This window comes from Phocoena phocoena, chromosome 3 (assembly GCF_963924675.1).
Source record: "Phocoena phocoena chromosome 3, mPhoPho1.1, whole genome shotgun sequence".
NCBI lineage: Eukaryota > Metazoa > Chordata > Mammalia > Artiodactyla > Phocoenidae > Phocoena > Phocoena phocoena.
Genome location: NC_089221.1, coordinates 128322313 through 128342359, shown reverse-complemented (window position 1 = coordinate 128342359; position 20047 = coordinate 128322313). Strand labels below are relative to the sequence as shown.

The window sequence follows — 20047 nt, the reverse complement described above, 5'->3', positions numbered from 1 at the left end:
GAGCCAGGGATCGTGTCTTCAATGATGTTGTTTTCCCTCTCCCTGTGAAAATGGGATCAAATGAGATCCCCAGAGAAATGTCCCTGTTATAGGATCAGATCTCCTGGCTTCCACTCCACGCAGACACATCAGGGCCTCCATTTCCTCACTTCTCAACTGTTTACAACCCGCCCCATTCTCCCATCTGGTCCCAACCTTTCTTTCCAATCTTCATTTCCACAATCTCCCCTCAACCTTGGGTCTCAGCCATGGGGCCCCTCCCATGGTTCCCTGAAGCCCCCTGGTTTTCTCCATTGTCCAATAGCTACCATGGAGAGCCTCATGAGAGAAAAGATGCACAAGTTCAATGGCATAGGGGGAAACTTCATTGAAACAGTGATATTTGACACTGGCCTTGAAGGGTAACTAGCTAGCTAGCCAGGCTGAGACTGTGAGGGGTGGAGTAGAAAAGAGCAAGGGAGGAAAGGTATTTCAGGCAGAGAGAACGGTCAGCAAAAGCTCACGGCAGAACCAGCTGAAATGCCCGGCAATGTGGCTACTCCCTTAAGGACACTGGGGTCCAGCATTATGAGGGTAGCAGAATGATTGGCAGGGGCTGGAAGAGAACCCGAACCTGGTAGCGTTTTAGAAAAAAGAAGTAGTGTTATCCGCAGCAATAGAAAAACTAAGATGTGACCTTTCCTTTTAAAGAGACCATTGTGTAACCGTCCGTGGGGCCTTGCCTTTCTTAGGCCTCAGTTTCCTGATCTACCAGATGAATGTTTTGGTTGAGGTGATCCCTCCAACTCTTTCCAGCTCTGAAGTCCTGTGACTGAAACTAAAGTCTTCTCTTGGCTTCTCATTCCTGTTTTGGGCCAGCCCCAGGACTTGTGACCAGATATGAGGTCAGTTTGCAGATTTCAAGACAAATGAGGGCTCAGTCTGTGCAGCTGGTGCCCATTTCCTGTGTCCAGGATTTTGCTCTTGTGCTTCGTGCGGCCGGCTGTCATCACGTCCATGGCGTCACCTGCTCTTACAGCCTTTCATCCTCAGGGCTCCTGGAGCATCCCTGGAACTTGGCCAGGGGGAAGGTGGCACAGCAGGTCAGGGAGGGTAGGGGGATCCTACAGAGAGCTGGCAGGGCATTGCGGACACCCTGATGGTCCTTGGCTCGATGGCCAGGCTCCCGTCTTTTTTTCCTATACCCACATATGTTCTTTGCAGCCAATAGATTTTGGAATGAGTCAGACCTGGCTTTGAATTCTCTTCTTGCCACTTACTAGCTGTAGGCATGTGGCCTAGTTTAGTTGTCTGTTTACTACTTATTTCATTTGTCCATTAGCTCAATTTGCTTGTCGATGCATCCACGCATACATTCTTCAATAAATGTTCATTGAATGCCTACTGTGTGTCCACTCAATGCAAGTGATGCAGTGGTCAACAAGCTGACTCTGTCACTGCCCTCATGACAGTGTGACAGGAGTATTGGCCTGTGTGTCCAACACAATAGCCACTAAACATCCATGGCCATAGAGCACTTGAAATCTGGTTACTAAGATTAAGGAACTGAATTTTTAATTTTATTTACTTTTTATTAATTTAAACTTAAAAGCACATACTTGGTTCACTTTTAAGTATGTTTGATATAACTCAGGAATGTGAAGCTACTTTTTCAAATGTAAATTTTGTGAAATCTAAACACAGCTCAAACATTGCTGATGAAAATTTAGCATTTGAATCAAGATGTGCTGGACATCTATAAGAACACATTGGATTTTAAAGTGTTAGTAAGGAAAAAAAGAATGGAAAGATATCCCACTAGTAAATGTTTAAATGTTGATTAATGCTGGAGAGGATAACATTTGTGATATATTGAGTTAAATAAAAGTATATTACCAAAATGAATTTCATCTGCTTCTTTTTACCTTTTTAATGTGGCTCCTGGAAATTTTACATCACGTATGCAGCTCACATGGTATTTCTCTTTTTTAAAAAACAAATTTTATTTATCTATTTATTTACTTTTGGGCTGCCTTGGGTCTTCGTTGGTGCACGTGGACTTTCTCTACTTGCGATGAGTGGGGGGCTACTCTTCGATGCGGTGCGCCGGCTTCTCATTGCAGTGGCTTCTCTGGTTGCGGAGCACGGGCTCTAGGTGCACAGGCTCAGTAGTTGTGGCACGCAGGCTCAGTAGTTGTGGCATGCAGGCTCAGTAGTTGTGGCACACAGGCTCAGTAGTTGTGACTTGCGGGCTCTAGAGCGCAGGCTCAGTAGCTGTGGCGCACGGGCTTAGTTGCTCCGTGGCATGTGGGATCTTCCCGGACCAGGGCTCGAACCCGTGTCCCCTGCATTGGCAGGTGGATTCTTAACCACCGTGCCACCCAGGAAGCCTTCACATGGTGTTTCTATTGGACAGTGCTGTGTTAGGCAATTAAGCAATGTGACATAAACTGACAAGATTGTGGTGAGCATTAAATGAGATGCATCTAAAATGCTTAGTTCAGGGTAAGTACTCAGTCAATATTAGCTACTTCTGAACATCAGACATTGGGCAGTACCCCCACATCACTGCTTTCCCTCATCTTGACGCTGGTGCCTTCTTGGGGCCAAGATCTGGTTCCCCTGGTGGAGGGTGACTTTTTTCAGGAGTCTTTTGGGCCTTTCCTGCAAACAGAGTCTTCCAGATCCCACCTCTCAGCCCTTCAGACACTCTAAGACGTACCTGTTACACCAAGGCCCCACTTGATGCCCTTGCTGTCTTCCGTCTTCCTCCCCAGGAGTGCACACTCTCTGCCTTACCTCTAAATCTAACCCACTCTCCAGAACTTTCCAAGTCACTTTCGGATCTCACAGATTGATAAAATTCCCCACAATTCTGCGGGCCCAATACAGGATTACTTTTTTTTTTTTTGGCTAAATAAGGTCTTTAAAAATTATTGTCTTCTATCACCTTATTTCATAAAAGAAAGAACACTTCTAAAACTGAGATCTTTTTTGGGTAGAATTTGACAAGCTAATTCCAGAATTTATATGGAAATGCCAGGGACTCAGAAAAGCCAAAACAATCTTGAAAAAGAAGAACAAAGTTGAAGGACTCATACTCCTCCATTTCAAAACTTACTACAAAACCACAGTAATCAAGACTGTATGGTACTGGCAGGAGGACAGGCATATAGGTCAATGGAAGAAAACTGAGAGCCCAGAGATAAACCCTTACGTTTATGGTCAACTGATTTTGATGAGGACACTGAGACAATATGGACATAATAGTCTTTTCAGCAAACGGTGCTGGTATAATTGGATACACAATGCAAAAGAATGAATTTGGCCCCTTATATATCATCATATATGAAACAGCTCAACATGAACCACAGACCTAAATTAAAGGGCTATAAACTCTTAGAATATACAGGTGTGAATCTTTGCAACTCCGGATTAGGCAATGATTTACTAGATATAACACCTAAAGCATAAGCAATAAAAGAAAAAACTGATAAATTGGAGATCAAAATTTAAAACTTTTGTGTTTTAAATGACACCATCAAACAAGTGAAAGGACAACTCACAAAATGGGAGAAAAATATTTGTAAATTGTATATCCGATAAGGGACTTTTATCCAGAATATATAAAGAACTCTTATAACTCAACAACATAAAGACAAACAATCTAATTCTAAAATGGGTAAAGGATCTGAATAGGCTTTTCTCCAAAAAAGATACACAAACGGTCAATAAGCATATGAAAAGGTGCTCAACATCCTTAGTCATTAGGGAAATGCAAATCAAAACTCCAGTGCCATACCATTCACACCTACTAGGTTGGCTATAATAGCAAGTGTTGGCAAGGATGTAGAGAAACTGGAAACTTTATACACCGCTGGTGGGAATGCAAAATGGCCACTTTGGGAAACAGTTCGGCAGTTCTGCAAAACGCTAAGGATAGAGTTACCATATGACCCAGCCATTCTACCCAAGAGAAATGAAAACATATGTCAAAAAAGAAAACCCCACCCCATATACATATGTGCATAGAGGCATTATTCCTAATTCCTAAAAAAGTAGAAAAAGCCCAAATGTCCATCAACTGGTGAAGGGATAAACAAAGTGGGGTACACCCATACAATGGAATTTTATTTAGCCACAGAAAGGAATGAAGTACTAATACATGCTACCACATGAATGAACCTCAAAACCATTATGCTCAGTGAAAGAAGCCAGGAACAAAAGAACACATATGATTCCATTTATTTGAAATGTCCAGATTAGGCAAATCTATAGAGGCAGAAAATAGATTAGAGCTTGGCAGGGGCTGGAGGTGAGGCATGGGGATTGGGGAGTGACTACTAATGGGTATGCAATTTGGGGGTGGGGGTGATGAAAAGGTTCTAAAATTATATTAGGGCGATCGCTGTAAATAAACCAAAAGCCATCGATTTGTACACTTTAAATGGGTGAATTTTATGGCAATGTAAATTGCATCTCAATAAAGCCATTAAACATAAAAGTCAGCTCTAGGACAGATGGCATATTGGTTAAGAGGGCAGAGCTCCGTGTCCCAAGGGCCTCAGTGTGTCTCAGCTCTGCCCCTTTTCAGCTGTGGGACCGCAGAGAAATTAGTTGACTGTACTGAGCCTCAGTTTTCTCAATTATATGAGGGGGCTTGTGAGGATTAAGCAAAAACATCTGTGTAAAATGTCCAGGACACAGCCAGGGCTCGACAATCACCAGGCATTTTTGTTCTTAGATAGGTTTTCATCTCTGATTCAAGTACAGTCCTTTAAATGAAATAAAGTAAATTTTTTGAAAATCTCACTGGCTTATCCTTCTTTTTCTCATTTTGTAAAAACTAAGGAAAGCCTCTTTACCAGCTAGCACCTCCCCCAACCCCCCAGGCAGCAGCGTACTCACCCACAGCTGCATCCCTCTCTTTGAGAAGGAGACTGCCAGGGCCGGAAGATCTTTAGGGATCATTTACTCCAGTCCTTTCCAAACACGTTTTAGAAGTGGAATCAGTCTTCACAGGAAATTAAAACACGAATACCCATGATAGTAGCTAACGATTATTTCGAGCCTCTACCATAAGCCAAGTTCCATGTGAAGTATCTCATGTGCGTTATCTCTTTCAATAACCCTCAGGGTACTCAAGGCCTGTTAGTAAGTAGCTGAGTCCTCAACTCAAGAGCCTATTACTTTAATACAAAACACCTGTACTCTGAATGGGGGCCAGTTAAAAGGGGCCTGACCACGAGCCTTTGCCGCCTAGCTCAGATCCTAGACGGGGTACTTAACAGCTCAGAGCCTGTTTCCTCATCTATAAAATATACATGCTCATGATACAAGTACCATGCAGGGTAACTGCAGTAAGCATCTCGCACACATTAGCACACGTAATCAACCAACATCGTGGGAGCGAGGGTTCAGTGTTTCTTTTCATTATTACTACACATACTTCCTCATGAAGAAACCCAGAGTGTGAAACAGGTTCAAGTAGGTGGTTCTGGTTGAAAAGAGTGAGGGCTCACTTCTATCCGTCCTATCTCCTGCTGCCCCTGCCCCCAAGGCAGCCCTAAAAACCTCTCTCTGGGACTGGAGGGCTCCTTGAAGCATAGTTTGAAACTATGCTTCTTACCACGTCCTCGTTAATTGCATAGATGAGACACCTGAGGCCCAGGGAGGGCGGGCTACCCACCCAAGTTCACACGGTCCCTTGGGGCAGAGATAGGACTACAACCCTGGCTCCCTGGCTCCCGACCCAGTTGTTGCTGAGGCAATTGGGGTCCCCAGGTCTCCCTGCTGCCTCAGAGGAGGTTGTGTGGCTGCCAGAACTCCCAGGTTGAGCTCCCTGCCCTCACCCAGTCTCAGGGATAATCCTTTAAAGAATTAAGTGCCGCAATGACGGGGCTGCGACAGAGGTTTTGTTACCTTTTGGGAACCGACTAGCATCTTGCAGGGTCTCATCTACTGTCAGTTGCGTACGCAGAGAGAAACCCTCTCGCTTTTCACATCTCCATCAGAATTTCCTCCCAACTACCTTCCCCTATCAATTCACGGCACCCCCCCTCCCCCGGCCCCACCGCCACCTCCTCTCCTGGCGCTTCCAGCTAGCACAGCAAATGGCACCAAACAAGCAAAAACCAGAGCAAAACCCCAAGCAATAAATAGTCTCAAGCTACCTTCCAGCGTACGGCTCTCCTGTTCCGAGTGGAGGAAGGAGTTGTCTTGGAGGAAGCACAGAACAAGGCCTGGCTGCCGCTTTTCCTTCCGCCTGGAATGCTCCTCTCTGACCTTGTGTGGCTGGCTTCTCATCACTCTGGGTCCCCTCAGGGGTCATCTGTTCAGAGCGGCCTTTGCCGGCCACCCCACTGGCGTGATACCCAGCCACTCTGGCCCTTCCTCTGCTTTATTTTCTTGAGAGCTCACAGTTAGCTCCCATCATCCAATTGATTGATTTGCTGATGTGTTAATTCTGTCTTCTCCCGCAGTGGAAGCTCCAGCAGGCAGGAAACGTGTCTGTCTCTCTCACTTACTGCAGGCCCAGCACCTAGAGCAGTGATTGGCATCTGGTAGGGGCTCCACAATACGTGTTAAGTGAAGGACAGGAGGAAGGAATGGGAGAGCAAAGTGCAAAGAAGTGGGAGTTGGGAAAGGATTCTAGTTCCACGTCCATCACTAACTTGTAGTGGGACCTTGGGCAAGTTTCCTAGCCTCTCTGGTTAACCTCCTTTTCTTCAATTGCAAAATTAAAGAATTAGAGTTAGCATCTCTTTCAGCTGTGTGCTCACATCTCTCTATAATGATTTTCACACTGAAGTACAGTCTTGTCTCTAGACATCTGTCTCACCCACTAAGCTCTATGTTCCTTGGGGGCAGGGACCAAGTTTTAGTTTCCAGTCTAACCTAGCACAGTACTAAACATACAGGGGAGCTAACAGTGTTGGGTGAGTGGATGGATAGATGGATGGATGGATGGAAGGCTCTCCGAAGTTCCTGTCAGGCCTAGAGACTTAGGGTTCTAGGGTTCCTGTAAGCATGGGCAGTTAAAAGAGGAAGTAGGTATCCAGGTCTTTGTCTCCTTTGGTGTCTTAGCTTGGATGTCCTCCCCAGAATCTTCTCAAATCCATTTCTGGGGGTTCAGGCTGTTCCTCCTCTCCCAAGCCCTAAGGCAGAGAACTATCTGCCCCACCGGAGGTAAGACTGTGGAAGGAGTGGTACAAAGGTGGCATATGACACTGTCTCATTAAAGAGTACAGACAGGGCAAATTACCTCATTATCCAAACAGCACAGGCTGTAAAGGTGATACAGCAACAATCCCGTGGACTGGGGGCACCTAGAGCACAGGCTGGCACACTTTTTCTGCAAAGAGCTGGACAGTAAATATTGATATTTTAGGCTCTGTGGGCCATACCGGCTCTGATGTAACTCCTCAACTCTGCCATTGTATCATGAGAGCAGCCATAGACGGTACCTAAATGAGTGAGCACGGCTGTGTTCCCATAAAACTAGGTATGGACACTGAGATTTGAATTTCTTTTAATTTTCATGTATCACAAAATATTATGCTTGATTTGATTTTTTTCAATTATTTACAAATCTAACACCCATTCTTAGCTTGCGGGCAGTGCAATGGGCTGCACTGGCCCATGGGCCATAGTTTACTTGCCCTTGACCTAGAAGGGAGAGGACAGTGTTAGGTGGCCTATCTGGGGGGCTTTCTGGAGGAGGGACCTAGAAGCCAGGGAAGGAGTTGGATAGGAGAGCAGTGGCGGTTCAAATCCAAGGTGAGCTAGCAGGGCACACACTCAAATGCTAGCAGAGGCCAGGGAGACCTAGGGGATGAGTGAGGCAAGCCGGGAGGGACTAGGGGAACTCACATACTTAAAATCTACGGCATCTGCTGCCAACATGCCCATTTTTCAGATCAACCAAAATTTCAAGAGAAGCCTGGATTTAAAACAACTCATTGATAAAAATGAAAAAAGCCTAGAGTCGGTTAAAAAGAATGTGAGGAGGGGTGACTGTGGCTCAGGAACCATTAGTTTGTGACTCTCAGCTTTGGATGTTTATGGAGATCATTCAAACTGGAGTGAGGGGGAAAGCTTCTTAACCTGGGAGTGTGCCTCCAAGGAGAGGGGACTGAAGTCCACTGGATAAACAAGGCCTATACTCCTGAAGAGTCCATTTTCCTGAAACATTCTGGAGGAAATCACTGTTAAAGTGCAAACGTATTTGGATAGATTGCAAAAATTACATGTTGTTTCTTTTTTCTAAATTAAAACATTTTTTAAAAATTGGCATTACATACAATAAAGTTCACTTATCTTAATAAGTACAGCTCAGTGAATTCGTTTTGCCTGTTCCTGAACTTCATGTACACGGAGTCATATAGCATATGCTGCTTGCGGTCTGCCTTGCCTATCTCAGTGTGTTGTCTGAGATTCATCCACGTTACTACGTGTAGCAGTGGTCTGCTATTTTTTTGTGCTCATGTACTATGGCTTAGTTTACTGATTTTACTGTTACTGGACATTTGGCTTGTTTCCAGTTTCTGGATTCTAGGAATGACATCGCTATGACCGTCCCTGTGTGTGTCTCTTTGTGGACATAAGCACTCACTTCCCTGGGGTATGTGCCCAAAGTGGACTTCCTGGCAGTCTGGGTGATGCGTGTCTCAAAGGAAAGACGTGCTTGCTGTGAGTGATTTCAGATTCTGCTCCCATGCCCTCAGGCGCCCAAGCCCTCTCTCCTTTGCAGTTACGTGCCCCCACTGGAAAAGCTGAGAACAAACATAGGGGCAAGAGCATGGAATGAAGAGCCAGAAGACAGAGGTCAACAGATGGTACCATTATTAGCATCCTTTTGCACTGAGGCTCAGTCAGAGAAGTAGGCTGATTTGTCCGAGGTCAGGGAGATATTAAGGGGAGACCCTGGGTTTAAATCCAGATTCATCCAACTCCAGAGTCTTTTTTTTTTTTTTTTTGCGGTACGCGGGCCTCTCACTGCTGTGGCCTCCCCCGTTGCGGAGCACAGGCTCCGGACGCGCAGGCTCAGTGGCCATGGCTCACGGGCCCAGCCGCTCCGCGGCATGTGGGATCTTCCCAGACCGGGGCACGAACCCGAGTCCCCTGCATCGGCAGGCGGACTCTCAACCACTGCGCCACCAGGGAAGCCCCAGAGTCATATTTTTAATTGCTCTGCTCTTAAACCTGGGAGTGGGCACCTGTATTTTCACCCACTCAGCGTCCATTCCTCTCCTTTTGGTAACAGTGCCACATTTATCCCTTGGGGAGGCATCCAGGGGCTATCTGATGCAGTCTTAGTGGGCTGTCACTCAGGAGAGGAGGTACCCTCCTCCCTGGGCCAAGGTGTAGGACCAGCACAAGGGTGAGGGGAGTCAGGTGTCTAAGGCCCCCAGGGTGCAAAATTTAAGGAGGCACTCACTCTCAGGATCACACAAGTGCAGGATCAGCCTCGCCCTCATCCCAGCCCTGCAAGGGACCCAAGCTCAGCCAGCCCAACCCACCGGCAGCAATCTGGATCTTGAGAAGACCAGCTCATGGAGAGGAGGGGCATCCTCCTGGTGGTGACGGCCTGAGTGGGTTGCCCATCCACTCCTGGCTCCTGTCTTTTGGGAGGTCTAACTGTGAACCCTACACTCTCATTTTGTGTCGCTCATAACTGTGCATTAACTCCCCCTTCTGCGTAAGTTAGGCAAGGTTGATTTCTGTGGCTCTTAAGGAACACACTATGTGCTCTGGGGCATGTTGCCTGACGTTTCTGAGTCTCACTTACTCCATCTTGGAAATGGGGATTCGATGCTTTGCACTCCAGCTGGAAAACACAGCAAGTCCCTGGGTAAGGGACACCTCTAGGCATTGCTTCCCAGCCTTGGCTCCACATTGGCGTCACCTACTGAGACTTAACAGTCCGACGCCCAGGCTTGCAGACATTCAGAATCTCTGGGGTGGACCCACATAACAATATTTTGTAAAGTTCCACAGGTGATTCCAGGGAGCAGCAAGGGCTGAGAACAACTGCTCTCAACAACTTGGGATTTCTGTGGGTAATTAGCAGCTCTACCTCCCCTGCGATGCCCTCGTGGCTCCTTGCCTGGGACTTGAGCAGCACATTAGCGTGGCCCCCATCCGGGCAGCAGGCAGATGGGAGGAGAAGCAAGAACCTCTTACCTCCATTAGGCCTCCCTTATCCCTGGGTTTTCAAGGATCCCAGCAGCAGCCAGGTGAAAGCCGGAGGGCTTACTTCAAAATCCTTGGGCCGTTGGAGAGGCTTGTGTCTCAGAGCTGCTGAGGAGTCTGCGATCTCAGAGCCTAGGGCCATGGGAGAGGTCATTTGGGCCACTTCCTTGCAGGAGGCACTGGCAGGGGTGCTGGAATAGGCAGCAGGAGAGCTGGGTTCAAGTCTCAATCCTCAATATCAACCAGTGAACCTGGGCAAACACCAACAGCTGCAAAATGAACAGATATTTATTGAAGAATCATGGTGTGCAAGGCACCAAGCCGGTATCCTCACCGGGCACATCAAAGGACACTGATGGAGAGGATGGAAGTGGGACCCCAGAATCTGTACTTGTCAGTGGGCATCCAAGTGATTCTGATATTGGTGGGTTCTGGATACTGACCCTGAGGCTGAGTAATCCAGGTGATTCTGAAGAGGGAAGCAGAGTTGAGCGTCACAGCAGAAGGTGCTCTCTTCGGGAGGAGTGGCATGCTTTGGATGGTGAGACAAAGTGAGTAAAGCCAGACACTGACCTCAAGCAGTCCCCAAACATCAGGCCCTTAGTTTGCTCCACAGATACTTGATAGAGTAGGTCCTACAGCTGTGTAATATACATTCCAGCTCCTACATCTATTCCTCCACCAGTCTCTTAATGTGCCAGTTCTACATTGTCCTCTATGTGTATCTAGGACCGAGAAGTCCTTTAGATTTGCTTATAACCACCGTCCTCTGACACTTACATGCAGCTTTATGCAGTTCTCCCTCTCATCTATTATTTGAGCAATTCTTATAATTTCGTGGGGAAGGTGACAGGTTGGACTGATAATCCCTGTTTTCAGCACAAAACTCTCATGGTCACATGGCCAATAAGAGTCAGTAAGCAGAAGGGCCCAAATCCAAACTTGGACATTGGACCCTACATCCAGCGAGCCTAGACTAAGATTATCTGTCTGTCTCTCTGCTTGCTCATCCATTTGTCCATCATCCATCCATCCATCCACCCATCCATCCATGTGTCCACCAATCCACGTGTCCATCCAACCATGCATGACTAACTTACTTTCATCTGCTTATTTCTGTCATCTATTTAATATACTCATATATTTATATTTATCCATTTAACGCAATTTGGTATCTATAACAATCTGTTTATTGCAAATATTTATCAAGTCTGTCATGTGTCACACTCTCCCTATCTCCTGCTTTCACTCTCCACATACCTCATTTTCCCTCTGAATGCTTTCTCCTCTGACCTCTTTGCTGGACCCTTAGTCTGTGTGACCACAATTTCCATTTGCCTGTCTCCTAACCCACACTCTTCCCTGATCACTTGTGAGCCGACCCCTTGTCCTTCCATGACTGCCCCCACCTGGCTCCATTCCTCCCCATGCTAGACTCCAGGGAAATACTGATTGACTCGATGACTGGACCCCCAGCTGGGCTGTCTGCAACTTGAGGGTAAGGACAATGTCTCTTTCAGAGTTCCATCCCCCTCAGTTCTCAGTCTAGGGCTATGTACACGCTATGCATTTTGTTCACACTGGTTGGCTGGAATCTGCACCCCTTGGGAGTTGGAAGGGGCTTTTCAACTATTATTCATTCAACAAATCTTGCATAATTTTTCTTGCTAGATGCTCTTGCCAGGCATAGAGATTAATGAGTACAACCTTATGGACAGATGGGGAGAGGGAAGCCCTGAGAAGGATAAGGGCTTCTTCATGGTCCCACAGCTGTGACAGAATCTTGAGGACAGTGAGGAAAACATTACTACTCTAGACCCAGACAGCTCCTGGGTCCCCCACAGAGCCAGATGGCATGTGCTAGAAGGTCCCCAGCGAGGACGTATTGGGAAACCCTGGGCTGCTTCACCAAGTCAAACCAGTTAGCCTCCATCAAGAGCCATGGGGAGCTGCCTTCCAGGTGGCAGGGAGAGCCTGAGTCAGCCCTGCCTGCACAGATGACATCAGGATGACCAGGGGCTGGCAAGGGAGGGAGGGAGTGGCCCTGATGGCAAGCGAAGGGAAGTAGGGGACCTTAGCTGGATCCCAGGGTACCACACTCTTGATACGGGATATCTGAGCAATGAAGTCCAGCTCCAAGTGCCAAGGACACTCTAATTAGGCTGGACCTTCCCTCATTGCTGGAAATATCCTGCTCTCCCTGCCCCTACCTTATGCTAAAATTAGACTCATAAGATGTGATGTCAGAATTCATCTAGCTCAGAGGTTCTCAAACTTGAGTGAGCCCCAGAATGAGCTCCAAGCGTGAGGTGGAGCTATGTGTACTGCACGAAAAGACCCCAATACACACCACTGACTAAAAAAGTTGCAGAAGGACACACAACATACTGCTTTAACAACCCCCATTCCCACCCCCTTGAAACAAGCAAAATACCCAAATGCTATATATTTCCTACTGGTATGTATATATATATATATATATTTTTTTTTTTAATTAATTAATTAATTTTGGCTGCGTTGGGTCTTTGTTGCTGCACATGGGCTTTCTCTAGTTGTAGCGAGCAGGGGCTACTCTTTGTTGTGGTACGCTGTTTTCTCATTGCGGTGGCTTCTCTTGCTGCGGAGCATGGGCTCTAGGCATGTGGGCTTCAGTAGTAGTGGCATGCAGGTTCAGTAGTTGTGGCTCGCGGGCTCTAGAGCGCAGGCTCAGTAGTTGTGGCACACAGGCTTAGTTGCTGTGCGGCATGTGGGATCTTCCCGGACCAGGGCTCGAACCTGTGTCCCCTGCATTGGCGGGTGGATTCTTAACCACTGCACCACCAGGGAAGTTCCCCTACTGGTATATTTATGTGTCAATGTAAGTATCTCGAAACGTTACACATGTAAATGATTATACTGTTTGCCTTTGGAGAAGGTATTGGTGGTGGCAGCAAAGAGGGCTTTAGCCTTAAATGTAACGTTTTATTATTTTAGAAGGAAAATATACCATGTATTATTTGTGTAAATGCAACACTTTACCCATTTTATCTGGTTGGAAGTCTGAGAATCTGCATTTTAGCAAAGTTTCTGTGCTTCTGTGGAGCTGATCCATGCACTGCACTTTGAGCAAAGCTGGTCTAGTCCCATCATTGTACAAATGAGTAAGCTAAGAGTCAGAGAAGGTCAGGAATTTGCCTAAGACCACACAGCATGGTAGTGACTGAGTTGGGACTTGAGCTCAGGATGTCTTACTCTCTTGTACACGGTGACATGAGGAGGCAACGCATGAGGAGAGAGGAGATGGGGGGTGGGCGTGGTTGTCCACAGGCAGCGTGTGAGCCGATGGGGCTCGGTGTACCACTGAGCTGGGATCGTTAGCAGCCTCTGTGAGGGACAGGGGTACAGGGATGGCGGTGGGGAAAGACGGGGAATCATTATCCATCTTTCTAACTTTCCCTTGAGCCACCCTGTTCTCAGCTCCTCTTCCTTTCTGGGTTTCCCTGCTCTTGTGCATCTGGCCTCTGAGGCCCTCCTGTTTCCATCAGTGGCAGTGGCTCCCCTTTGGACAGCCTGGTTGCTAGGTAACCTTGGGCCATTCTCCTCCCTCTCCTGACTGCCTCTTCTTCATCTCTCATCTATACAGTGGATGGACTCAGAGGCTCCCAAACCTGATTTTGCACCCTCTTGGAAGCTCATTTAAAAATGCAGAATGCTGGGCCCCTCCATAATGGGGGCAGTGGGACCTGGAACATGCACATTTTAACACCCTCAACGCTCTGTCCCTCCATGAGGCCTACAGAGTCTTAAGTTAGAAAACCGCTGTGCTGCTAGACTTTTTCCTCATGAGCAGCTCCCCCAGCACCCCCAAAGGAGCCTTGGGTGGCCTGAGGTCTGGCCTGTGAGGAGCACCTGCTGTGCTGAGGGATCCAGAGCGCCAGCAAGCCTGGTCCCCAGGAGACCTCTCTCCTTGCCACCCCCTGTCTAGTGGTTCCGGATTTCCTCCCTCGGGCTGGCCTCTTCCTCGCCTGGGCAGAATGTCTGGAATGTGGCTGCCGAGGGAGATGGGGCCGGTGGGGCTGCCAGAGCTACCTCCGGAATTCAGGCAGCAGAGAGCAGACTCCTGCCCCTGAGGGTCTCTGCCTTGCTGACCTGGAGGTGACCCAGCAGGACCTGAGCACCCGAGCAAGCGAGGAAGAGAGGGCCCTGAGCAGGCCAGGAAATCTCTCCAGGCCTCAGTTTCTGCATCCGTAATCATGTCCTACTCTCTACACGTGTGGCATTCTGGCACTCGCAAAACAATTTCACATCTATTCTTCCTCTGCACCTACCACAGTTCATTAGCACTATATGAAGACCTACCGGAAATTCATAGATGAATTAGACACCAAACTGATCCAGAACACTACCATTTTTCGCCTCAGGCACACTGCTTAGTTTTACTGATTCATTACCTTATTTAATCCTGACAACCCCTGCAAGATAAGAACCCCATTCGGCCACCCTCCATTGCCACCTCCATTTGGCAGATGAGGAAACTACTTCCCAGAGAGGTTAAGTAACTTGTCCAATGTCACACAGCTGCAAGATGGCAGAGCTGGGTTTGAATCCAACTGTCTAACATCAAGTTCAAACCGCCCCCTGTGCCCCACTCCCCTGACAAGTACAGCAAGGGGGAGGAGGACCACACAGTGGTATCCTGCCCTGACCTCACTGTCAGACCGGAACACAGCAATCTGTGCTCCACAAAGAGCACAGAAGCCCCAGCAGTTCATGGGGAGGTGTGGAGAGGGAGGCCAAGAGACGCTCCTGGATTGGGTAACCTTGTGATGGATCTGGTAGGTGCGGGCGGGATGGCAATCCAGGTAGACACACAGCATGAGCCAATGGAGGGTGATGGGCTGAGGTTGGCTGATCTGCAGAACCTGCTACCTCATCTGCTTGGCCCAGTGCGAAACGACCTTGGGTGAACCTCATTCAAAAGTTACTGGGGGGCTTCCCTGGTGGCACAGTGATTGAGAGTCCGCCTGCCGATGCAGGGGACACGGGTTCATGCCCCGGTCCGGGAAGATCTCACATGCCGCGGAGCGGCTGGGCCCGTGAGCCATGGCCGCTGAGCCTGCGCGTCCGGAGCCTGTGCTCCGCAACGGAAGAGGCCACAACAGTGAGAGGCCCGCATACTGCAAAAAAAAAAAAAAAAAAAAGTTATTGGGGGCAAGGCTGCGGCGCACAGATCGAGGGATTGAAGAATGTCCTGAGTTCCCTTGGGGACGGTCCTGAGGAACGTCATCCAGCACATAGATGCTCACAATAAGACTCAGGAGGAATCAGATATGTGGAAAATAAGAGAACTGGAGAAACAGATGGAAGATGCGTACCGGGGGACCAAAAGGAAAATGTTACCCAGCAGTTCAAGCCGGATGTGTAGTGATGGTTTTGATGAAGAAAGTCAAAAGAGACTATTGGAGGCCAAAGAATGAAACTTCTGGGGCACTGGATGATGATTTTCTTAAGCCTAAATCCCGGAACAAGAAGTTACATGATTATGAAGCTAACATGCCAGACAGATGGGGTCACAGTGGATATAAGGTGTTACACCCTGAAGAATTTGAAACAGTAGTGATCAGCAAGATATTACCAATGGGAAAAAAACATCTCCCCAGGTAAAAATCATCTACCCATGAATCTCACAAACACAAGAAGTCAAAGAAATCCCCCCCCCGCAAAAAAGGCAGAAAAAAATGTCACACAAAAAACAGAAGAAAAGCAAAAAGGAAGCCACAGATATAACAGTAGATTCCTCAAGCCAGTTCTCAGAAGAAACTGGGGCTTTTAGTACCAGGAAAAGGAAACAGCCACACAAGCGCAAGAAAAAAATCCAGGAAAAAGTCTCTCAAGAAATCTGCTTTATTCTTAAAGGCAGAAAGTGGCACGTCCAAGTCAGATGATTCTGCATCGGGCAGTTCTGAGGAAAGAGACACAAAGAAAACCAAAAGGAAAAAGAGAGATTAAAAAAGTCCACATCCCTACGGATAACAATGACAAACAAACACACAAATTGGAAAGTGGCTACAGATGGAAGGTCTGCAGAGAGTTCAGAGGACGACTTAATGAGAAAGAAACATTCTTGTTTCCTGCGTGACTCTGGATATTTACAGCTCTTACACCTTGGGGATTGGCCAGTGACTCTATCGCTCAGCACAGGGGGCCTGAGGTCAGAGCTGTCCTGTGCCATCTATATACATTCTGACAGACTTCTTGTCTTTTTTTTTTTTTTTTTTTTTTTTTTTTTGCGGTACGCGGGCCTCTCACTGTTGTGGCCTCTCCTGTTGCGGAGCACAGGCTCCGGATGCGCGGGCTCAGCGGCCATGGCTCACGGGCCCAGCCGCTCTGCGGCATGTGGGATCTTCCCGGACCGGGGCACGAACCCGTGTCCCCTGCATCGGCAGGCGGACTCTCAACCACTGTGCCACCAGGGAAGCCCCTTGTGTTCTATTTTGGCCTGTTAAACTTGATCCTCTAATTGTTAATAGGGAATCTGTTATTTTGTTACGAAGGTTTCTTGAAGACATTATTATTATTATTATTATTTTTGTACTTAATCACATTTAGTGGACTGCATATGCAGTCAATTAAAGGACCCAGAAAGCTGAATCCAATAATGACCTGGGTGTAGCAACTGGAATGTTGAATTTGGGGAAGGCAAGGGCTGGGGTCAAGAGATGGTTTGGAACTAGTGCTGTACACAATGGTATGATAAGGGAACAGCCGTTGCTCTTGTCTGTTTCCATAGTAGGTGCCACAACTTGACTTCTTTTGTCTTTAGCCTTGGTGCTTTGATCTTTCTGTATTTCGACCCCACAGGTGTGGTCCAGTTTACTTAATGAGGAAATGAGCATAAGAACATTTTCTATTCATGATAACATCCATAGACAGCTGTTATTGGAAGAGACTAGGAGTTTTTGTCAAATTTCCCTGCTGGACAGGGTCTGTGGCTACACTCAGTATATCTCTCAACATGGTAATTGGATCGTAAAAGGTTTTCTAGTTCCATTGTTCATTGCCTAAATGGACTTGTGTTCAGAATTATTTCCTCAGTTGTCTTAGGTTAAGTCCTCAACCAAATGAGGAAGAATTAGGCATTAGCTGTGCTAATGATGCTCTGAACAGGATTCAGGGCAGCAACAGCTATTTAAACGTTGTCTTCCTTGTTCATTTCTTAATCTGTGAATGAACTTTAGATTTTTCCTGAAACTAGGTTGAATCAGTTCCAAAATGAAACAGGCTTCTCGGGGACATATCCATTTCTTCCTAGTCTGCCTTTGGATTAAAGCACCAAGCAGAGACCTTGTTACTTCCCTTTGCTATATACTGTGATCCCTACTATGTTAATTCTTAAGAAACCAAATATCACTGGAAGAAGGCTGGCAGAAAACAAGTGAATTTTTTTCATTGAGGCAGGTCAAGTGACATTGTTTTTTTTTTGGTCGTCACTTCATGGGTGGAGTAAAAAGCTTGAAAGCTCAGACTTTCGGTCTTGGTTCTGCCATTCATTGGTTATGAGGTCTGGAGCAGGTAAGTCAACCTCCCTGGCCTTACTTTCCCTGTGTGTAATACAGAAATACGTCATGGTAGCATGACAGTGTACGACACTAGCAACAGACTGTAACTATGACAACATTCCACGAGGTGGTAATATTTTGCAGTTCTAAGCTATTAAGTTTGTTCTCTTTACAGAACAGATTTCCAATAAAATGCTTAGTCATGAAATAAAAAAAAATTTTTTTTAAGTTATTGGGATTTGTAAGACAGAGACAGCAGAGCACTGAATCAAGAGCGGGGGGCCTATCTAGATATAGGCAGCATGGCCATGGATCCAAATCCTGTGATTGGATTGGAGCATAACAGAGGGCAGAGGTTAAGAGCACAGGTTTTAGATCTAGATAAACTTAGTTCAAATCCGGGCTCTGCCATTTAAAGGTATGACGACCTTGGACAAGTCCCTTTAAACTCTGAATCTCAGTTCCTTCCTCTGCAAAATGAGAATGATAATAGTAGTACCTTACTGGGAGGATCTCTGAGGATCAAATGAGACGATGCGTACTTAGCCTAGTACATAATAAATTAGAACAAATATCAGTTATTCATATATTCACCACAATTGTTACTGTTGTTGTTACTATACAAGAGGGAGAAATGGGAGATGATGCTGGAAAAGTGGTTCGCGGTTGTGGAGAAGGGGACATGGGAGGGATACTGGTTCTCAGTGGGGCCAGGGCCACATCAGAGCCCCCCGTCTAGGGGCAGGTAAAGGTGGGGATTACATCAGAGGTTCCATTTCACGTCCTCAGGGTGGCCCCCCATCTCCCGTCTTCCTGTTGCGGTGACCTAACCAAAGACGTTGAACCAGCCAGCCAGGCTCTAGGAGCTCTCAGCGACACCCCACCTACCAGCACCAGACTGAGGCAGGCTGACTGAGGGCTGGATTGGGCGGATGAGCTCATTCTTACTAGCCTCACCAACCAGGCCGGACGCTTCTCCTGGCAGGAGCCTGTCAGAACTGCCAGCTGGGGGTCAGGATGAGCTGGAGGGCCTGGTGGTGCCCAGATGCCCATGGCCAGCAGGTCTGCTGAGTGTTTGATTACATTCCCGGGCACCCCAGGCAACACCAGGGCTGGCGGTTCCCACTCCTGCTGGGTCCCGTCTGTCAGCCACACAGCTGACATCCCCAGCTCGGCTCCCTCAGCCCACCTGCCTTCCACCTTCTGCTTCTTCCTCTTGGCTGCAGGCTGCAGCCCTCACGGAGCCAGGTGGCCTCATCCCCTGATGACTTCATCCTCCTTAAAGGCATCAGGTCCCATGGACAGCCAGGTCTCTGGAGCCCTTCCTGTCCACAGGTCCACGAACCAGACTCCAGGGTCTCCGCTCCATACCCACTCCCATCCTGCTATATGTGACTCTCCCCGGGAAGTATGACAGAAGGGACCCCAGCCCTGGAAATGACAGCTTGTGTCTCATGTTCATTGAACATGCTATCTCATTGTAACCAGTCCATCAGCCAACTGTCCCTATGAGCTGAATCTTTTCTCCAGACTGGTCCTCCATGGTGGGCCACACTCACTCCGCACCTACTCTGGGTATGCGACTCATGTGGGCCAGTGATGTAGCAGTTCCCTCTGTTAGGGTGACGGACGGTTCCCATTTCCCTGAAAGTCCTGCATCCCCGGAAGCCCCTCAGTCCCGTGCCAGCCAGGATGTTTGTCAGCCAGTCCTGCACATGCATCCGTGATGCGCTTTCTTTCATGATTCGCGTCTATGATTTTCACTGAATTAACCAGAGCCTTTAGCCTGCCCCAGAAGGAATCAGAGGGGTTCAGTCTCTTAGAAACGAAAATAATACTCTCTGTGCTTCCAGAATCCATGGACACCCTGAAACTTGTCATCTGGTTAGAATTTTCATCGCTGCTCAAGCCCCTCATTTATACTCTCTACCCCATGGTGAACATGGACAGATTGCCCTAGGAAGGAAAACCTAGGAGGGAAGGAGGAAGCGGTCACCAGTCCAGCTTTCCTCAGGCAAGTAGGAGAGTGGACAGTGATAATTTGCCAGGTCTTTCTCTTGAAGCCTACAACATCCTATGTCAAGAATGTTAGAGCTTTAGAATACTAGAGTTAGATGTCGAAGATCAGAATTCAACACCTGCTTCAATGAGACAGGGAAACTGAGGTCCAGGCAGGGGATTCAGAATCAGATGTAATTCTTTAAATGCCTATGATGTGGCTGACACTGCTGGGAAAAACTGATGCCCCGGGCCCACTCCCAGGGAGTTTGATGGAATTGGTCTGGGGGGTGGGGCTGGGCACCATGATTTGTAGAAGCTTCCCAGGTGATGCCGGT

The 20047-nt window shown here is 47.5% G+C and overlaps 1 pseudogene; it reads left to right on the top strand.

The window, feature by feature from the left end:
- Nucleotides 1-15482: 15482 nt before the first annotated feature.
- Nucleotides 15483-19671, top strand: LOC136120299 (uncharacterized protein NKAPD1 pseudogene; annotated as a pseudogene).
- Nucleotides 19672-20047: the final 376 nt, after the last annotated feature.